General features: G+C 32.2%; 1 pseudogene; it reads right to left on the reverse strand.

Annotated features, from left to right (window-relative positions):
• Window positions 1-3,508: 3,508 nt before the first annotated feature.
• LOC102892162 lies at window positions 3,509-4,129 on the reverse strand (annotated as a pseudogene).
• Window positions 4,130-18,983: the final 14,854 nt, after the last annotated feature.

The raw sequence follows: 18,983 nt of genomic DNA on the forward strand, positions 1-18,983 counted from the left end.
GTTTCGCCAGTGAATTCTACCAAACATTCAAAGAAGATTTAATACCTATTCTCCTCAAACTCTTCCAAAAAATCAAAGAGGAGACAATACTTCCTAACTCATTTTATGAGGCCAATATTACCTTGATACCAAAACCTGGTAAAGATAACACAAAAAAGAAAACTACAGACCAATATTTATCATGAACACAGATGCAAAAATCCTAAATAAGATACTAGCAAACTGAATATAGCAACATATTGAAAAGATTATACATCACAATCAAGTGGGCTTCATCCCAGAGGCACAAGGATGGTTCAACATATGCAAATTAATTAATGTGATACACCACATAAATAAATTAAAAAATAAGAATCATATGATCATATCAATAGATGCAGAAAAAGCCTTTGACAAGATACAGCATCCATTTATAATCAAAACACTTAACAAAATTGGTATGGAAGGAAAGTACTTTAACATAATAAAGACCATATATGACAAACCCTCAGCCAACATTATGATTAATGGTGAAAAACTAATAACCTTCTCTCTAAGATCAGGAATAAGGCAAGGCTGTCCACTATCACCACTGCTATTCAATATAACATTAGAGGTCCTAGCGAGTGCAATCAGGCAAGAGAAAGATATAAAAGTCATCCAAATAGGAAACAAAAAAGTCAGACTGTCACTATTTGTGGATGACATGATTCTCTATATAGAAAACCTTAAAGACTCCACAAGAACACTACTAGACACAATAAGCAAATACAGTAAAGTTTCTGGATACAAAATCAATGTTCAAAAATCCATAGCATTCCTATACTGTAATAATGAATTGTCAGAAAAAGAAGTGGAAAAATAATTCCTTTTGCAATTGCAACAAAAATAATAAAATACCTGGGAATAAATCTAATGAAATATGTGAAGGACCTATATAATGAAAATTATAATACCTTATTAAAAGAAATTGAAGAAGATACAAAGAAATAGAAAGATATTCTAATTAGATAAATATTCAGAAGTGGGATTGCTGGGTCTTTATTTGTCTCTTGTTACATCATTCATTTTAAAGTCTATTTTGTCTCGTATAAGTATTGCTACCTTTGCATTGTTTTTTTACTTTTCTTTTCCATCTCTTTACTTTTAGTCTGTGTGTTATTCAGATCTGAGGTGAGTCCCTCATAGGCAGCATATGTAAGGGTCTTGTTTTCTTACCCATTCAGCCACCTGTGTCTTTTTATAACATTTAATCTATTTACATTTAAAGAAATTGTTGATAGATGTGCAACTATATCATTTATTTACTTATATTTTTGTCTTCTTCTTTAACAAATGTCTTTAATGGGAATAGAACGACAAGTCCTCATAACTTCTGGCTGTGAAAACCAGGAAAGGTTGTGGATAGAGAGACAAAGGGCTGATGGAGTCTCAGGCATTTCTCTTAAATGGCCCAAGCACTGACTTACATGCTGACAAACTCACATGCTCTGAGCTCCAGAATTGGGGAAAAGACTCAGAAGGCATCGGAGACATACGAGGAGGAACTGAATTATCTGGCTTCAGAGAAAGGAGTGAAGTGGCCGCTTTCTCTCAGAGTACTGGCAGAAACCACTGTTTCTTTGTTGAGATCTTCCTCCTCTCAACAGGCAGATATAGGTGGGCTCCATGTGTGAGTCTTCATCATCCTGGCTAAATTATTATTCCCGCCATAGTGATTCCTTGAGAGCCCACCACACCCAACTTGTGGACTCACTCAAGCCACATCGAGTAGCTTTTCCATACAAATGCCCTGTCTTGGCTCATGCTGCATACTTATCTAAAATCTCTCAAAGCTTTACAAACCCATAACAAGGAGCACGTGGCCTCAGCATGCCTTATACTTCTTGCTAAACAAGCCAAGTATTAGTGGCAGTCAGCTTAGCCTTTCTCAGGCATGTCTATACCAAGCAGAAGTGGAAACCGTTTGCAAATCACTTTTTTTGCTCATTCCAAGTGGCTCTGTACAAAAAACAAGTAGATGATGACCTTGAGCTGCAATAGAGCCCCTCCCAAGCTGCCCCAGAACTAACATACTTGGTGGCCAGCTTCAGACCATACCAGATGACCACCCAATCACCTCCACAAAGGACACCCAAAGGGCAGAATTAGAAGGGAAAAGAGCCCTGCTAAAGTAAATCCTACCTTGTAGGTTCAGCCTCTACCCAACACTCCTCCATTGTAGTCACAGCCAGTCCTCAAAACCAATTAGCCTGAGTGTCAATCTCTCTCTCTGATGTGCCAACATCAATCAAGATTCAATTACAACAGGAAGGCACACATATACCTTTTCTACTCTTCCTATTTGCTTTATTTTCAACAGATCTTGTAGTAGATCCAAGTAAAATCAATTTATTAGCTAACAATATTTATTATACCTGAATATGTGTTAAGACCTCTGTTATCTGCTTGGAATATAATATATATGCTGAGAATAATAATGAATCAGATTTGTTTATTAAGAAATATTCAGGCTCTCGAATCATTACTCAGTATGATCATATGACAAAACTTATTTTTACTCCTTTTTGTCACACCAATTTGCTTGTTCAAAAACTCTTTGTTTTGTAAGACCCAACTCTTCTGGGAAGATTTTCTGATCTCTGCACTACATTTCCGATAAAATGGACTGGTCAGTATTGAATGCATGTACAGGTATGTTATTGCATATATGATACTTTACATTTGCTCAAAATATATTTGCTTATAATATCTTTTTCCCAAAAATGGTATGTTAAAAAATCAAACTTATCCTGAAAGGAATTGCAAAAAATAGTACAATAAAAATTCATATAGATTTCAACTACATACAGAAATTATAAATATTCTGAATATTATCTTTATTTTTTAATATCTGTTTTTAATATTATATTATTATTATCATTATCTTCATCATCTCTCTAAAAATAATGTCTATGAAATTTTCTGATAATTCCTGTGACAATCACCTTGGCTAAACGATGATGTCCAGTTGTCTGCTCAAACACAAGTCTAGATTTTGTTTTGAAGGTATGTTTTTGTGATTAACATTGAAATAAGTAGAATTTGAGTAAAGCAGATTACCTTCCATAATGTGAATGGGCCCATACAATTAGTTTAAGATCTTCTGAGCAAAAACTGAGGTTCCTATGAAAGGAGAACTCTGAAACATTGAAATCTTGATTGAGTTTCCAGCTTGTCAGTCTGTGGAATTCAGACCTAAAACTGTAACATCAACTCTTATCAGATTCTACAATCTTCCAGCATTGCTAGTATGTCCTATATATTTTGGACAGCCCAGATCCATTAATTATGTGTCGCTTTATACACACACACACACACACACACACACACTATAACACACACACACACATCTATGTATATATACTATATACTATATACTATAATATATATTATACTATATATACTATGTTAATACCATATCTGTAGTATTAGGGTTTTTTTTGGTCAATGTGTCAAAAAGAACCTTTATTACTTTTATAACAGCCTCTTATGTTCTTATGTCAGATGCTTTTGGAGCAGGTGCTTTCTGGGATGGAGCTTTCAGACCGCTCTGAGCTTTTGGAAGTGCTGCCTCTGGCCTGCAGCTTTCTGGTCAGAAATCTTCTAGGCTGGAGCCTTCTTGTCTGCAGTGGTTATCTTTTTTGCTGGAAACTTTGCAGCAGCTGCTGCAGCTGCACCTTTAGCAGCAAGTGCTTTTGAGGAGAAGCTTTCAGGAGAACTGCCTTTTGAAACTTCCTAACTTCAAGCTTGATTGTTTGGTTCCTCATTTGCTTTGCCTTTATGACTTTGTAATGATCAAAATCTGTCATCTTGGCTTTTTTTTCTCTGGCTTCAATATTCTTGGCCCATCTTGTGGCCTATTTTGTATTAATATTTGCCTTCTGCCAGGCTTGTGAACCATACTTCTTACAGGCACTGTGTGGGAACTTGAAGTCAGTGAGCTGCATGCATTTTGCATTTGAAAGGCATAAACTTTCTCCTTACTTGAGTGAAAGGTCCATCAACCCAAGTCCTATTCTAATCAATAACACCTACAATCGCGACCAGCTTCCCAGCATGAGGCCCAAAGGAGACATAAGCCAATCTCCACAAAGCACCTGAACACCATATTGGTGGCGTTCAGCGAGAAGCTTAATTAGGGTTTTAATGTCACATACATAAACACACACACACATACACACACACACATATATCCTACTGCTTCTGTTTCCCTGAAGAACCCTATCTAACTAATGCAATCTATAATCTATTATTATATTCCCAGTAGATAGCAGATATCGTGGTACATGTTAGGAATGCAACGAATATTGTTGAATTAATTGCTTGCTTTTTACTTGACTCTTCTTTAAGACCTGGTTAAAAAACAAATAGGAAGATTAGAAACAATATCTGTGTTCAATGATACTTTCTGGAAGATATACAGGAAAAGAGACACGTATATGGTAAGGGAAACTGTTTAAAAAAATTGTTTTGAAGAAACTAGACTCAATTTCTTTAAAGTCCATTACCATTTATCTTGATTATCTGCTTACTTTTTAAATTTGTTTTGCTGATACTTATGTTTCCTCCATAGTTCATATACGCTTATTTAGAGGCTAGATTTGTGGAATAACTATTCAAGGTTTCTTTCATTTTATACAGTACATAAATGACATCCCAAAAAACTGTGTACATAAAAACAGAAAGTAATAAAACTGCACTAAGGCACTGAGAAAGATAATTCATTTTTATTAGCTATCTGACAGAAAGTATTTATTTGCTCTTATCAACTCACTATGGTGAGATAATCACAATCAATATGCAGCCCAAAACATAGACACCAAGCAGATGGAGCATACAATCAGTATTTGAATAGATGGGGGTGTTGACAACCAAAGATGAAGATGTCTCAAGAATAAAGCAAGTGTGGAAGAATTCTGGGAAGAGGGAGAAATAAGAAGAACAAGAAATCTGTCTCCCTGCTTTGACAACAATCACACTCACAGAATCTGTGATATGTAACTATTTTTGGAATATTAGTCTTTTAGAAGGTTTGCAACTTCTGGGCAAATATGTGAACACTAATTCCCAGTTAATTTCAGCTTTAGCTCAGTGGAAGCTACCTATTCCTCACTCTCCCAGTCCCATGGACAATAGCCATGCATATTTCTGGACTAGCTTGCACACATTTTTCAGTATCCAGGATGGACAATAAAAATCCTGTTCTCCAGATGTCAAGAAACTGTTTACTTATTGATGATTGCTTCTTCTTATCTTGGAAGTACAAACACAGAAATGAGCAGCCATTGTTTTACCTCACTTTCTGCTGCCCAAATCTCTCCCAGTTGGGCAGACATGACTTTTCAGGAATTTAAAAAGCTAGCATCTCTCCCCTCCCTATTTTAAAATTTTTCTTTTCCTTTCTTTTTTTGGGGGGGGAGTTGAGTTGGGTTTGGAGAGCCAGACATTTAAAATGTAGGATGTTGAAAAACCATCATATGTACAGGAAAATTGATAAGGTCAGTGTACATAACCAGGGAAATGCAGTCTCATAAGATATGAGACATTAAGTTTATACCCCAGACTGATCCCCAGCACAAAGATAGCCTGTAGCAATGCAAAAAAAAAAAAAAAATCTGGAGAAGGGAGATAATATGATTTCTAGATTTAATCAAATTATTTGATTCAAATATCTAGTTTTCAACAATCAAAATAAATTACAAGACACACAAAGAAAAAGGAAAGTATGGCTCATGTAAGGAGAAAATAAGCCAACAGAACCAACAGAAACCATCCATGAGAAAGAACAGATGGTAAATATAAAAGATAAAGACTTTAAAATAACTCTCTTAAAAATGTTCAAAGAACTAAGGCAAGATGTGGAGAAAGTTATGATAGTTATATGTGAATAAATGGAAATAGAAATATAAAGGTAGAAAACTTTAAAAATAAAGCAAAAAAATTCTTAAGCTGAAAGATTTAGTAGAGGGATTGAAAGACAGATTTTAGCAGCAAACGTGAAGATAGGATAATATAAATGATCAAGTCTGAGGAATAAAAGAAAAAAGATTGGAGAAAAATGAAAAGAGCCTAAGAGAGCTGTGGGACGCCATCAAGAAGACCAACATATACATTGTGGAAGTATGAGTAGGAGCAAAAAAAGAGAAAAGAATAGAGAGATTATTTGAATAAAATACATTTTACAAACTTGTTGAAAGACATAAAAATAAACATTCAAAAAGCTCCAGAAAGTCTAAGTAGAATAAACTATTATAATCAAACTATTAAAAGTCAAAGACAAAGAAAAAATTTTGAAAACAATAAGAGAAGCAACTCTTTACATGCTAAAAGTCCATGGTAAATAGCCAATTTTCCACCAGAAATTTTGAAGGGCAGATGTAATGCTGAAAGAAAAATACCATCAATCAATAATTCTTTATTTGGCAAAACTGTCCTTTAAAAGTGATGAATAAATTAAGATATTCCCAGTTTAAAAAAATCCGAAGGAATGCATTATCACTAGACCAGTCTTCAAATAAATGATAAGGGAACTCCTGCAGGTTGAAATGAAAAGACACTGTACAGTAACTCAAAGCCATATGTAAAAATAAAGATTTCAATAAATGTAAATACATGAGTAGTTACAAATTAGTTATTTTAACTTGAATTTATACTTCAACTTCTCGTTTTCTTCATGATTTAAAAGACTAATGCATTTTTATTTTTTTCCAGTTTTATTAATATGTAATCAACAATTTTAAATTATATATATTTTTGGTATACAACTTGAAAATTTAGCATACACTGTGAAATAATCACCACAATAAGTGAATCAACATAATTATCAATTCACACAGATACTAACCTTTTTTAATATTATTTTTCCAGCTTAGTTGAGATATAATTGATATATAATGTTGTGTAAGTTTAAGGTGTAAAATGTGATGTTTTGACACACATATATATTGCAAAATGCTTACCAAAGTAAGGTTGGTTAATGCATCCTTCACCTCACATAATTATCATTTTGTTGTCATTGTTTTCACATTTGTTTTTGTTATGGTGAGAACATTAAAACTCTACTTTTATATCAACTTTCAATTATACAGTGCAGTATTAACTATAATCATTGTGTTATACCTTATCTCCAGAACTTGTTCATTATATAACTAAAAGTTTTTACCTTTTGATCAATATCTCCTCATGTTCCCCACCACTCAGCCCCTGGCAAACACCATTGTACACTGTTACTAAGAGTTTGAGTTTTTTAGATTGCACATATAAGTGAGATAATACAGTAATTGTCTTTCTCTGTACAAGTTATTTCACTTAGCATTATGTCAACAGGGTTCATCTATGTTATTACAAATTAGGAATTTTTCTTTTTTATAGCTGAATAATGCTCTATGGCATATATTTACCGCATCCTTTATTCATTCATCTGTCAGTGGATACTTAGGTTGTTTTCATGTCTTGTCTATTGTGACTAATGCTGCAATAAACATGAGAGTGTAGATACCTTTTCAAGAGAATAAGCTCTCTTTTATTGAGTATATACTTTAGAAGTGTGACTCCTTGATTGTGTGGTATTACTATTTTAGTTTTTTTTTGAGAAAACTTCATACTGTTTTTCATAATGACTGTACAAATTTACATTCCCACTGACAGTAAGAGTTTCCTTTTCTTCACCTCCTCACCAGCATTTATTACCCTTGTCCTTTTGACAATTGTCATTCTAACACATGTAAGATGATATATTATTATAGTTTTGATTTACATTTTCTTGATTAGTGATGTTGAGCACCTTTTCATACACTTGTTACCCATTTGCATGTCATCTTTGGAGAAATGTCTATTAAAGTCCTCTCCTCTTTTTAAAATCATATATCTATCTATATCTATATCTATATCATATATCTATATCTATATCTATATCATATATCTATATCTATATCTATATCTATGTATATCTATATATATATCTTTTTTCGCTATATGTATATATATATAGCTATTGAATATATGTGTATATATCTATCTATCTATATATATATAGATATATATAGCTATTGAATTATATGAATTCTTTATGAATTTTGGATGTTAACCCCTTATTAGATATATGGTTTGCAAATATTTTCTCTCATTCTGCATGTTGCCTCTTCATTCTGATAATTGTTTATTTTGCTATGAAGAAAATTTTAGGTTAATACAATCCCTTTTGCAGATTTTTGCTTTTGTTGCTTGTGCTATTTAGTCATATCCAAAAAAGTATTCCAGGACCAAGGACAAGAAATTTTATTTCTCTTTTCATCTCAAAGTTTTTCAGACATTGCTGTTACAAAGTGCTTAATTCACTTTGAGTTAATTTTTGTTAGTGGTGTAACATAGGAGTTCAATTTTATTTTTTGACATGTGAATGGCAAGTTTTCTCAACACCATTTATTTTTTTACTTTTCAGTTACTGTTAACATACAATATAACATATAATACTATATTTGTTGTAAGTGTACAACATAGTAATTAGACATTTATATAACTTATGAAGTTATTCTTTTGATAAGTATAATACCCATCTGACACCATACATAGTTATTATAATATTATTGATTTTATTTTCTATTCTGTAATTGACAATCCTGCGACTTTTTATAACTGGCAATTTGTGCATCCTAATTTCTTCCATTTTTTCACCTATCCTCTCAAGTCGCCTCCCATTTGGCAACCATAAAAATGTTCTCTGTATCTATGAGTTTGTTTCTGATTTGTTTGCTTATTTTTTTTGTTTCCATACATAAGTGAAATTATATGATATTTGTGTTTGTCTAACTTATTTCAATTAGCATAATATCCTCTAGATCCATCCATGTTGTCTCTCTAATGGCAAGATTTTATTTTCTATGATAGAGTAATATTCTTTTGTATATATGTACCAACTTTTTTTTATCTATCCATTATCAATGGACATTGAGGTTGCTTCTATATTCGGCTATTGTAAATAATACTACAGTGAACATAGGAAAGCTTATGTCTTTTCAAATTAGTGTTTTGCATTTCTTCGAATAAATACCCAGAAGTAGAATTGCTAGGTCATAGAGTAGTTCTATTTTAAAAATTTTTTTGAGGAAACTTTGTAATGTTTTCTATAGTGGCTACACACATTTACAATCCCACTAACACAAGTGTTCCTTTTTCTTCACATATTCTCCAATGCTTGTTGTTTATTGATTAATTAATGATAGCTATTCTGACAGGTGTGAGGTAACATATCATTGTGGTTTTAATTTGCATTTCTCTGGTGATTTGTGATGTTGAACATCTTTTCATGTCTATTGGTGATCTGTAAATCGTCTATGGATAAATGTTTGTTGTGGTCCTCTGCCCATGTTTTAATTGGATTGGTGTTAAGTTGTCTGAATTCCTTATACATTTTTAATATTATACTCCCTATTAGATGTATCTTCTCCCATTCAGTTTGTCTTTTTTGTTTTGGAGATGGATTTATTTGTTTTGCAAAAACTTTTTAGTTTATTTTAATTCCATTTATTTATTCTTTGTTACTTTTACCCATGGATACATATCTAAAAACAGTATTACTAAAAGCGATGTCAAACATTTAATGGCTGTGTTTTCTTCTAGGAGTTTTATGGTTTCAGGTCTTACATTTAAGTTTTTAATCCATTTTAAGTTTATTCTTGTATATGGTATAAGAGAATGATCCAGCTTCATTCTTTTCATGTGTCTGTCCAGCTTTTCCAACACTTTATTGAAGAAACTGTCTTTACCCCAATATATATTTTTGCTTCCTTTGTGATATTAGTTGACCATATAGGCATGAGTTTATTTCTGGGTTCTTTATTTGCTCCTTTGACTTGTGGATCTGTTTTCATGCCAGTACATTGCTATTTTGGTTACTATAGACATTTATAGTTTGATATCAGGTATTGTGATACCTCCAACTTTGTGCTTATTTCTCAAGATGGCTTTGGCTCTTCAATTTTTTTTTATGGTTCCATGGAAATTTTAAGATTATTTGTTTCATTTCTATAAAAACTGACATTTGTATTTTGGTAGAGATTTTATTGAATCAGTACACTATTTCAGGTAGTATGGATTTTTTAATGATGTTGATTCCTTCTATTCATTAGCACAGTATATTCTTTCATTTATATCTATCTTCTTCAATGTCATAGGTTTTCAAGTACATGTCTTTCACCTTCTTGGTTTAATTAATTTTTAGGTATTTTAATATTTTTGATGCAAATATAATGGGATTACTTTCTTAATTTCTCTTTCTGATAATTGTTATTGGATTATAAAAATATAACCAATTTCTGAATATTAATTTTTGTTTTGCTACTATACAGAACTCATTTAGTAGTTCCAATTATTCTTTGGTGGATTTTTTAGGGTTCTCTCTAAATAGTATCATGTCATTGGCAAATATGATTATTTTACTTCTTCCTTTCTATTCAGAATGTCTTTTATTTTGTTTCCTTGTCTGATTGCTATGATTAGGACATCCAATTCTATGTCAAATAAAAATAGGGAAAGTAGGCATCCTTGTGTTGTTCTTGACCTCAAAAAAATCTTTTAGCATTTCACCATTGAGTAGGATGTTTGCTGTGGGTTTGTCTTATGGGCTTTTATCATGGTGAAGTGTGTTCTCTCTATCTCAACTTTGTTAAGAGTTTATATTACAAAAGGGTATTGGATTTTGTCAAGTGCTTTTTCCCCATCTATTGATAAGATCATATGATTTTGATCCTTCCTTTTTTATGAGATGTATCATAATATTTGATGTACAGATATTGAACCAGCTTTGCATCCCAGGAATGAATTCTATTTGATTATGGTGTATAATTTTTTAAAAATATTATTAAATATGGTTTGCTATATTTTGTTGAGGACTTTTGCATCTATGTTCATCAGGAATATTGGCCTATAATTTTCCTTTTTTGTATTATCTTTGCCTGGTTTTGGTATCAGGGTAACATTGGCCTCATGCAATGAGTTTAGGAGCCTCCTTCCTCTTCAGTTTTTGAAATAGTTTAAGAAGAATAGATATTAATTTTTTTAATGTTTGGTAAAATTGTGAATTCAACTAGTCCTAGGCTTTTATTTGTTGAGATTTTTTCGATTACTGATTTGATCTTGTTAGTAGTTATTGATCTGTTCAAATTTTCTGTTTCAGCCTTGTAAAATTGCGTGTTCTGGAAACATCAATTTCTTCCAGGTTGTCCAATTTGTTGTTATATAACTTCCTAGTATTTTTTTATAATCTTTTTTTTTATTTCTTGGGTGTCAATTCTTCTCTTTCATGTCTGGATTTATTTGTTTGAGTTCTCTCTCTCTCTCTCTCTCTCTCTTTCTCTTTCTCACTCTCTCTTTGATATATTCGGCTAAAGATTTATCTATTTTGCTTATCTCTTTAAAGAACCTGCTCTTGTTTTCAACCTTTTCTATATTTTTTTAGACTTTATTTTATTTATTTCTGTTCTTATCTTCATTATTTTCTTCCTTCTACTAACTTTGGATTTTGTTTGTTTTTCTCTTTTTAGTTCCTTTACCTGCGTGGTTAGATTGTTTATTTGAATTTTTGTTTGTTTGTTTCTTGATGTGAGCCTGTGCTATACGAATTTAGAAATGCTTTTGTTTTTATGTGTTTATGTCTTTTTCAGTTTTCTTCTTGTAATTGACACTTAGTATCATATCATTGTATTCAGAGAAGATACTTGATATGACTTTAATCTTATTAAATTTATTGAGACTTGTTTTGTGGCCTAATGTATTATATATCCTGGAAAATGTTCCATCTGCACTTGAGAAAAATTTATATTCTGCTGCTCTTGTGTGTAGTATCTCAAAAGTATTAAGTCCATCTAGTTTAATATCTCATTTAAAGCCACTGTTTCTTTCCCGATTTTTTGTCTGGTTATCTATTCCTTGAAGTTAAAAAGTTGTTAAAGCCCCCTACTATGACTGTATTACTGTTGATCTCTCTCTTTATGTCCATGGACATTTGATTTATATATTTAAATGTTCCAATGTTGGGTATATGGATGCTTCTGAGAGTTATTTTCTCTTGTTGCATTGATCACTTTTTCATTATCAAATGTTCTCCTTTCTTTCTTTTTATAGTCCTTGTCTTAAAGTCTACTTTGTCTGATATAAATATTGCTACTTTAGCTTGTTTTATCTCCATTTGCATGAAATGTTTTTTTTTTTTTTTCCATTCTCGTACTTTCATCCTGTGTATCTTTTATTCTAAAGTGAGTCTCTTTCAATCAACATATGTATTGGTCTTATTTTATTATTTTTATCCATTTGATCATCCTATGTCTTTTGATTGAACCATTTAGTACATTTACACTTAAAGTAATATTTGATAGGTATATAATTATTGTCATTTTATTAATTGTTTTCTGATTATTTTTGTAGTTCTGTTTTTTTTTTTTCTTCTATTTCTTATTCTCTTGCTCTCTTCTCTTGTATATCGATTACTTTTAATAGTGTTGTGTTTGGATTTCTGTTTGTTTCTTGTATATCACTTCTTAGATATTTGGTTTGTGGTTATCATGTGATTCCTATGTATCAAGATATATTTATAAGTGTCTATTTTAAGTTAATCATTGCTCAAGTTCATACACATTTTTAAAAACCATTACCGGTTTTACACACCCTTCCATGTTTATCTTTTTGCCATTATCTTTTACTTCTTTTATGTATATGTGTTTGTATGCAATCCTTAATTTATTGTTGTAATTGCACATGATTTTTCCACTTCTGCCTTTTAACCTTTGTGCTAGTTTTAGTCTTTGTTGATTCACTGCTTTTATTATGTGTTTGCCTTTGTCAGTTAGATATTTTTCTTTCCTATATTTTCTTATTTATGTTTTAATCTTTTGTTTTCTTCTTTAAAAAGCCTGTTTAACATTTCTTGTAATACTGGTTTAGTCGTGACAAACTTTTTTAGCTTTTTATTTTGTCTGAGAAACTCTTTATCTCACCTTTGAATCTGATAGCCTTGCTGAGTAGAGTAATATTCATTGTAAGTTCTTGCTTTTTATTACTTTCAATATTTCGTGCCAATCATTTCTGACCTGCAAGGTGTCTGTTGAGAAATCAACTGACAATATTATAGGAGCTCCCTTGTATATAAATTATTGCTCTGCCCTTGCTATTTTTAAGATCCTCTGTCAATCTTTAACCATTGGCATTATAATTATGATGTGTCTTGGTGTGGGCTTCTTTGCTTTCATCTTGTTTGGGGCTTTCTGCACTTCTTGGGCTTGTATGTCTGTTTTATTTGCTCAATTAAGAAAGTTGTCTGTTGTTATTTCTCGAAATAGGTTTTCAATTCCTTGCTCTCTGGGTTCTCCTTCTGGTACCCTTATGATGTGAATTTTGTTACATTTGATGTGCCAGAGATTTCTTAAACTGTTGTCATTTTCTTTTATTCATTTTTCTTTTTACCCTTTCAGTTGGGTGTGTTTTGTTACTTTGTCTTCCAAGTGTTATTTTGATTCTCTGCTTCATTTAACTTACAGTTTATTCCCCGTAATGTATTCTTCACTTCAGTAATTGCTGTCTTTATTTTCGACTTTTTTTATGTTTTCTATCTTCCATTTTTATGTTTTCTAATTCTTTGTATTGAATTATAAATCAATAGATAGCTCTGAGTAGTATAGACCCTTTAACAGTATTAATTCTTTGAATCCATGAGCACAGAATGTCTTCATTTGTTCATCTCTTTATCAACTTCTTTTATCAATGTAAAATTGTTTTGAATGTATAGATTTTTCACTTAAATTTATTTCTAATTATATTATTGTTTTTGATTCCTTTGTAGATGGGGTTATTTTTTATTTCTTTTTTTATATAGTTAATTGTTAGCATGTAGATACTGTTTTTTATTATTATTATATTTATTGGGATACATTGTTTAATACAATTATATAGGTTTTGAATGTACAGTTCTATACATCATTTGCACATTGTATTGTGTGTTCACACAAAGTCAAATCTCCTTCTATTACCATATATTTGACACTCTTTACCCTTTTCTGCCTTCTCCTCCTTATTTCCCTCTGGTAATGACCAAACTGTTGTCTGCGTCTATGAGTTTTTGTTTGTTTGTCTTCTTCATTTGTCACTCTCAGTTTTATATCATGAAATCATCTGGTTCTTGACTTTTCTGTTTAACTATTTTACTTAGCATGATAATCTCAAGATCCATCCACATTGTCACAAGTGACAATATTTCATCTTTCTTATGGTTGAATAATATTTCATTGTATGTATGTACCATGTTTTCTTTATCCAATCATCTATCGAAGGGCATATTGGATATTTCCATGTCTTGGCCATTGTGAAAAATGCTGCAATGAACATAGGGGTACATATATCTTTATAAATAAATGTTTTCAAATGGGGGGATAGATACCTAGAAAAAGAATTGCTGGGTCATATTGTAATTCTATTTTTAGTTTCTTGAGGAACCTCCATACTGTTTTCCAAAGTGGCTGTGTCAGTTTACATTCCAACCAGCAGTGTATGAGTGTTTCCTTTCTGTACAACCTCTCCAACATTTATTATTACTTGTCTTGTTAATTATAGCCATTCTAACATGTGCGAAGTGGTATCTCATTGTGGTTTTGATTTGCATTTCCCTAATTGCTAATGAAGTTAGCATTTTTTCATACATCTGTTGGCCATTTGTATGTCTTCTTGGGAGAAGTGTCTGTTCATGTCCTCTGCCAGGTTTTTAATTGGATTGTTTAATTTTTTGTTGTTGAATTTTTTATATTCTGGATATTAACCCTTTTATGAAAGTATTGTTAGAAAATATTTTCTACATTCAGTGGGTTGCCACTTTGTTTAGTTGATGGTATCTTTTACTGTGCAGAAACTTTTTAGTTTGATATAGTCCCACTCATTTATTTTTGCTTTTACTTCCCTTGCCTTTGAGGTAAAATTCATAAAATCCTCTCTAAAACCAAGGTCCATAATTTGAGTATCTATGTTTCCTTCTATGCATTGTATTGTTTCAGGTCTTATATTCAGTTATTAATCTATTTTGAATTAATTTTGGTGTATAGTAACAGACAACAGTCTAGTTTCATACTGTTGCATGTGGCTTTCCAATTTTCCCAGCACCATTTATTGAACAGGCTTTCTTTTCTCCAGTGTATATACTTCTCTCCTTGTCAAAAATTATTTGCTCACATATATGTGAGTTTATTTCTAGGCTATCAATTATTTTACATTGGTTTGTGTGGTTGTGTTTTGTTTTGTTTTGTTTTGTTTTGCTTTGCCAATGCAATACTGTTTTGATTATTGTCACTTTGTAGTGTAATTTGAAGTCAATCAGTGTGATATCTCTGACCGTATTCTTTTTTCTCAGGATTGCTTTGGTAATTCAGGATCTTTTGTGATTCCATACAAATCTGATGATGTTTTGTTCTTTTTTTTTTTTTTTTTTTAATGCCATGAGGATTTGGATAAGGATTGCATTAAATCTGGGTATTGCTTTGGGTAATATGGTCATTTTCACTATGTTGATTCTTCAAATTCATGAACACAGAATAACTTTCCATTCCTTTTTGGCTTCTTCAATTTATTTTAATAACATCTTGTAGTTGTCAGTATATAGGTCCTTCACATGTTTTATTAATTCCTAGGTTTTTTTATTTTTTTATTTTTGCTGCAATTGCAAAAGAAATTATTTTTTTCATTCTTTTTCTGAAAATTCATTGTTAGAATAAGGGAATACTATGGATTTTTATATGTTGATTTCATATACTGCAACTTTACAATATTTGTTTATATTTTCTACAGTTTTTTTTTTCTTTTTTTTTCTTTTTTGGTGGAGTCTAGGGTTTTCTATACAAAGATTATGTCATTTGCAAAAAGTGACAATTCAACTTCTTCATTTCCTATTTGGGTGACTTTTATTTCTTTCTCTCGCCTGATTGCTCTATCTAGGACTTCCAAAACTATATTAAATAATAGTAATGATAGAGGACAGCCTTGTTAAGTTCCTGATCTTAGAGGGAAGACTTAGCTTTTCATCATGACGTTAGCTGAGAGTTTGTTGTATATGGCTTTTATTATTTTGAAGTACACCTTCCATACCCATTTTATTGTGTTTTAATAATAAATAGATGCCGTATCTTATCAAATACTTTTTCTGCATTTATTGATATGGTCATATGATTTTTATACTTTATTTTGTTTATGTGGTATCACATTAATCGATTTGCATATGTTAAACCATCCATGTGCTCCTGGAATAAAGCCCACTTAATCATGGTGTATAATCTTTTATTGTGTTGTTGTATTCTATTTACTAATATTTTGTTTAGGATTCTTGCATTTGTATTCATCAGAGATATCAGTCTGTAGTTTGTGTGTGTGTGTGTGCATGTGCATGTGTGTGTGTGTGTGTATGTGTGTGCGTGTGCATGCACATTATCCTTGGTGGGTTTTGGTGTTAGGGTAATAGGTGGCCTCAAAATGAGTTAAGAAGTACTGCCTCTTCAATATTTTGGAATTGTTTGAGAAAAGTAGGTATTAAATCATTTATTGAAGAGACTGTCTTTACCCTATTGTATATTCTTGCCTCCTTTGTCATATATTAAGTGAGTGTATAGGAACAGATTTATTTCTGGGCCCTCTATTCTGTTCCACTTATCAGTGTACCTATTTTTATGCCAGTCCCATGCTGCTTTGATTTCTGTAGACTTGTAGAATAGTTTGACATCAGGTAGTGTGATATCTCCAATTTTGTTTTTCTTTCTCAGGACTGCATGGCTATGCAGGGTCTTTTATGGTTCCACATAAATTTTAGGTTTATTTGTTCTATCTCTCTGAAAAACGTCATTGGAATTTTGATAGGGACTGCACTGAATCTATAGATAGCTTTGGAAAGTATGGCTAGTTTAACTATTTTGATTCTTCCTATCCATGAGTATGGTACATGCTTCCATTTATTTGTATCTTCTTCAATTTTTTTTCGATGATTTATAACTTTTTGAAAACAGATCTTTTATCTCTTTGGTTAATTTGATTCCCAGGTATTTTCTTGTTTAGATGCAATCGTAAATGGAATTGTTCAGTTCCCAAATTTTTTTGTGTTGTTGCAATTAATTTTATGCAAAGAATTACATATACAATAGTCCTTTTACTGCTGAATGCATATTACCTCTATTTTCCTTTGCAAATTCAGACCTTTTCCCCTTTCCTGTTATGATTTTGTTGTCACTAATTATCCTTATCTTTGCTATGAGTTCATTTCCAAGTTGCAGCAGCTATTGTCTTCTTCCCTCTTCTTTTTAATGTTTTAATCTCTTTTAATCTTTGTGTTGTATTTAAGTGTATAATATCCAATTCTAAATTGAAGGTGCAATTTCATGCATCTGTCTGTTAGTCTTCTTACTCATAGTTTTGTATTCTTTTGTCTTTCTGTTTCAGGTAGAATAATTCCCTTCAATATTTCCTGTAATACAGGTCTTGTAGTGGAAATTTTCTTCAACTTATATGTGTCTGGAAAGGCCTTTATTTCTCCTTCATATCTAAACGAGAACTTTGCTGTATATATTATTCTTTGCTGGTAATTTCTCTCTTTCAATAATTTGAATATTTGATCTATCACTTCTAACTTCTAGTTTCTGCTGAAAAACCTGATAATAATCTAGTGGGTTTTCCCTTAGAGGTTACCGTCTTCTTTTCCCTGGCTGCCTTGAGAATTTTTTCTTTGTTATTAATTTTTGACAATTTTAATATAATATGCCTTGGAGAAACTCTTTTTAGATTGAAGTAATTAGATGTTCTCTTTGCTTCTTTAGTTTGGAAATCCAGTTCTTTTTTAAAAAAGTTCTCATTGACTCTTTTTTTGAATAGGCTCTGTGTTCCCAGCTCCTGCTCTTTTCCTTCTGGTATACCCGTTATTCTTATATTGCTTTTTCTGATGGAGTCATATAGTTCTTGAAAAATTCTCATTTTTTTCCCTCTATTTGGTTCTGTTTTAATGTTTTGGTCTTTTGGTAAAGATCATTCATTGATTTATTTCTGAATTCTTTAAACTGTCGATCTGAGTTAGTCTATCTAGATTAGTTTTTTTTGGAACTGCAATCTTGAATTCTCTGTCATTTAAATTATATATTTCCATGTCTTTAAGGTGTTTTTTTTTTGTTTTTTTTTTCCTGGAGATTTTTAAATTTTCTTACTGAGTTGCCTTGTTATCTTGGTCGTTCATGGTATTCTAACTCTGCCATTTTTTTTGAGTAATACCTTTTCTGCAAGTTGATAAGAACAGGTTTTTCTTTTGTTTTCCGGTTGGTGGCGCTAGAGCACAAGTGTTTTATTTTCTCTCCCACTACTCCAGTTTCTCAATCTCTTCTGGGTGGTGGAAAATGCCTTGTGCTCCCTGAGGAGGGATATCCTCTGTGACCAGGTCACTTCGTTCTCAGAGCACCACTCCTGTGGGGGAGTGTGGTAGGCAATAGAGTTCCAAGATTGTTAAATCCCACTGCTGCCCTTGGAGCTATACACGGTGCTGCATTGCCTGAGATTTCCCAGGTGCCCACTGAGATCAGCAGTGATGGGTGGGGGTGTAGTGGGCTGAGAGAGGTCGCTGGTGAATTTGTGGCTTTGTTTTCCTCTCAGTAATGGTGACTGCCAGGCTTCAGCTGCTTCACCTCTGTATTTCAAACTTTCACTGGGATTAACCACAATGTGCATCTGTCACTCAAGAACTGTCTCTCCAGTTTTCAGGGCTGCAGATATTGTGCTCTGTAACTTGGTACTCTGGGGCCGCCTGCTTAACTCTGGGAGAGCAAGGGGAGGTGAGTTCTGGAAGGATGGGGGTAGGCGGCTAGACAAAATGAATTTGTTTTCTGCTTGTCAATGGTGGCTGCTAGAATATAGCTGTTGCACTTTTGTATTCAGTCTCTGTCCTGATCACTGGGTTCAGTTGTATT

The sequence above is a fragment of the Pteropus alecto genome, unplaced genomic scaffold (genome assembly GCF_000325575.1).
Source record: "Pteropus alecto unplaced genomic scaffold, ASM32557v1 scaffold62, whole genome shotgun sequence".
Classification (NCBI taxonomy): Eukaryota; Metazoa; Chordata; class Mammalia; order Chiroptera; family Pteropodidae; genus Pteropus; species Pteropus alecto.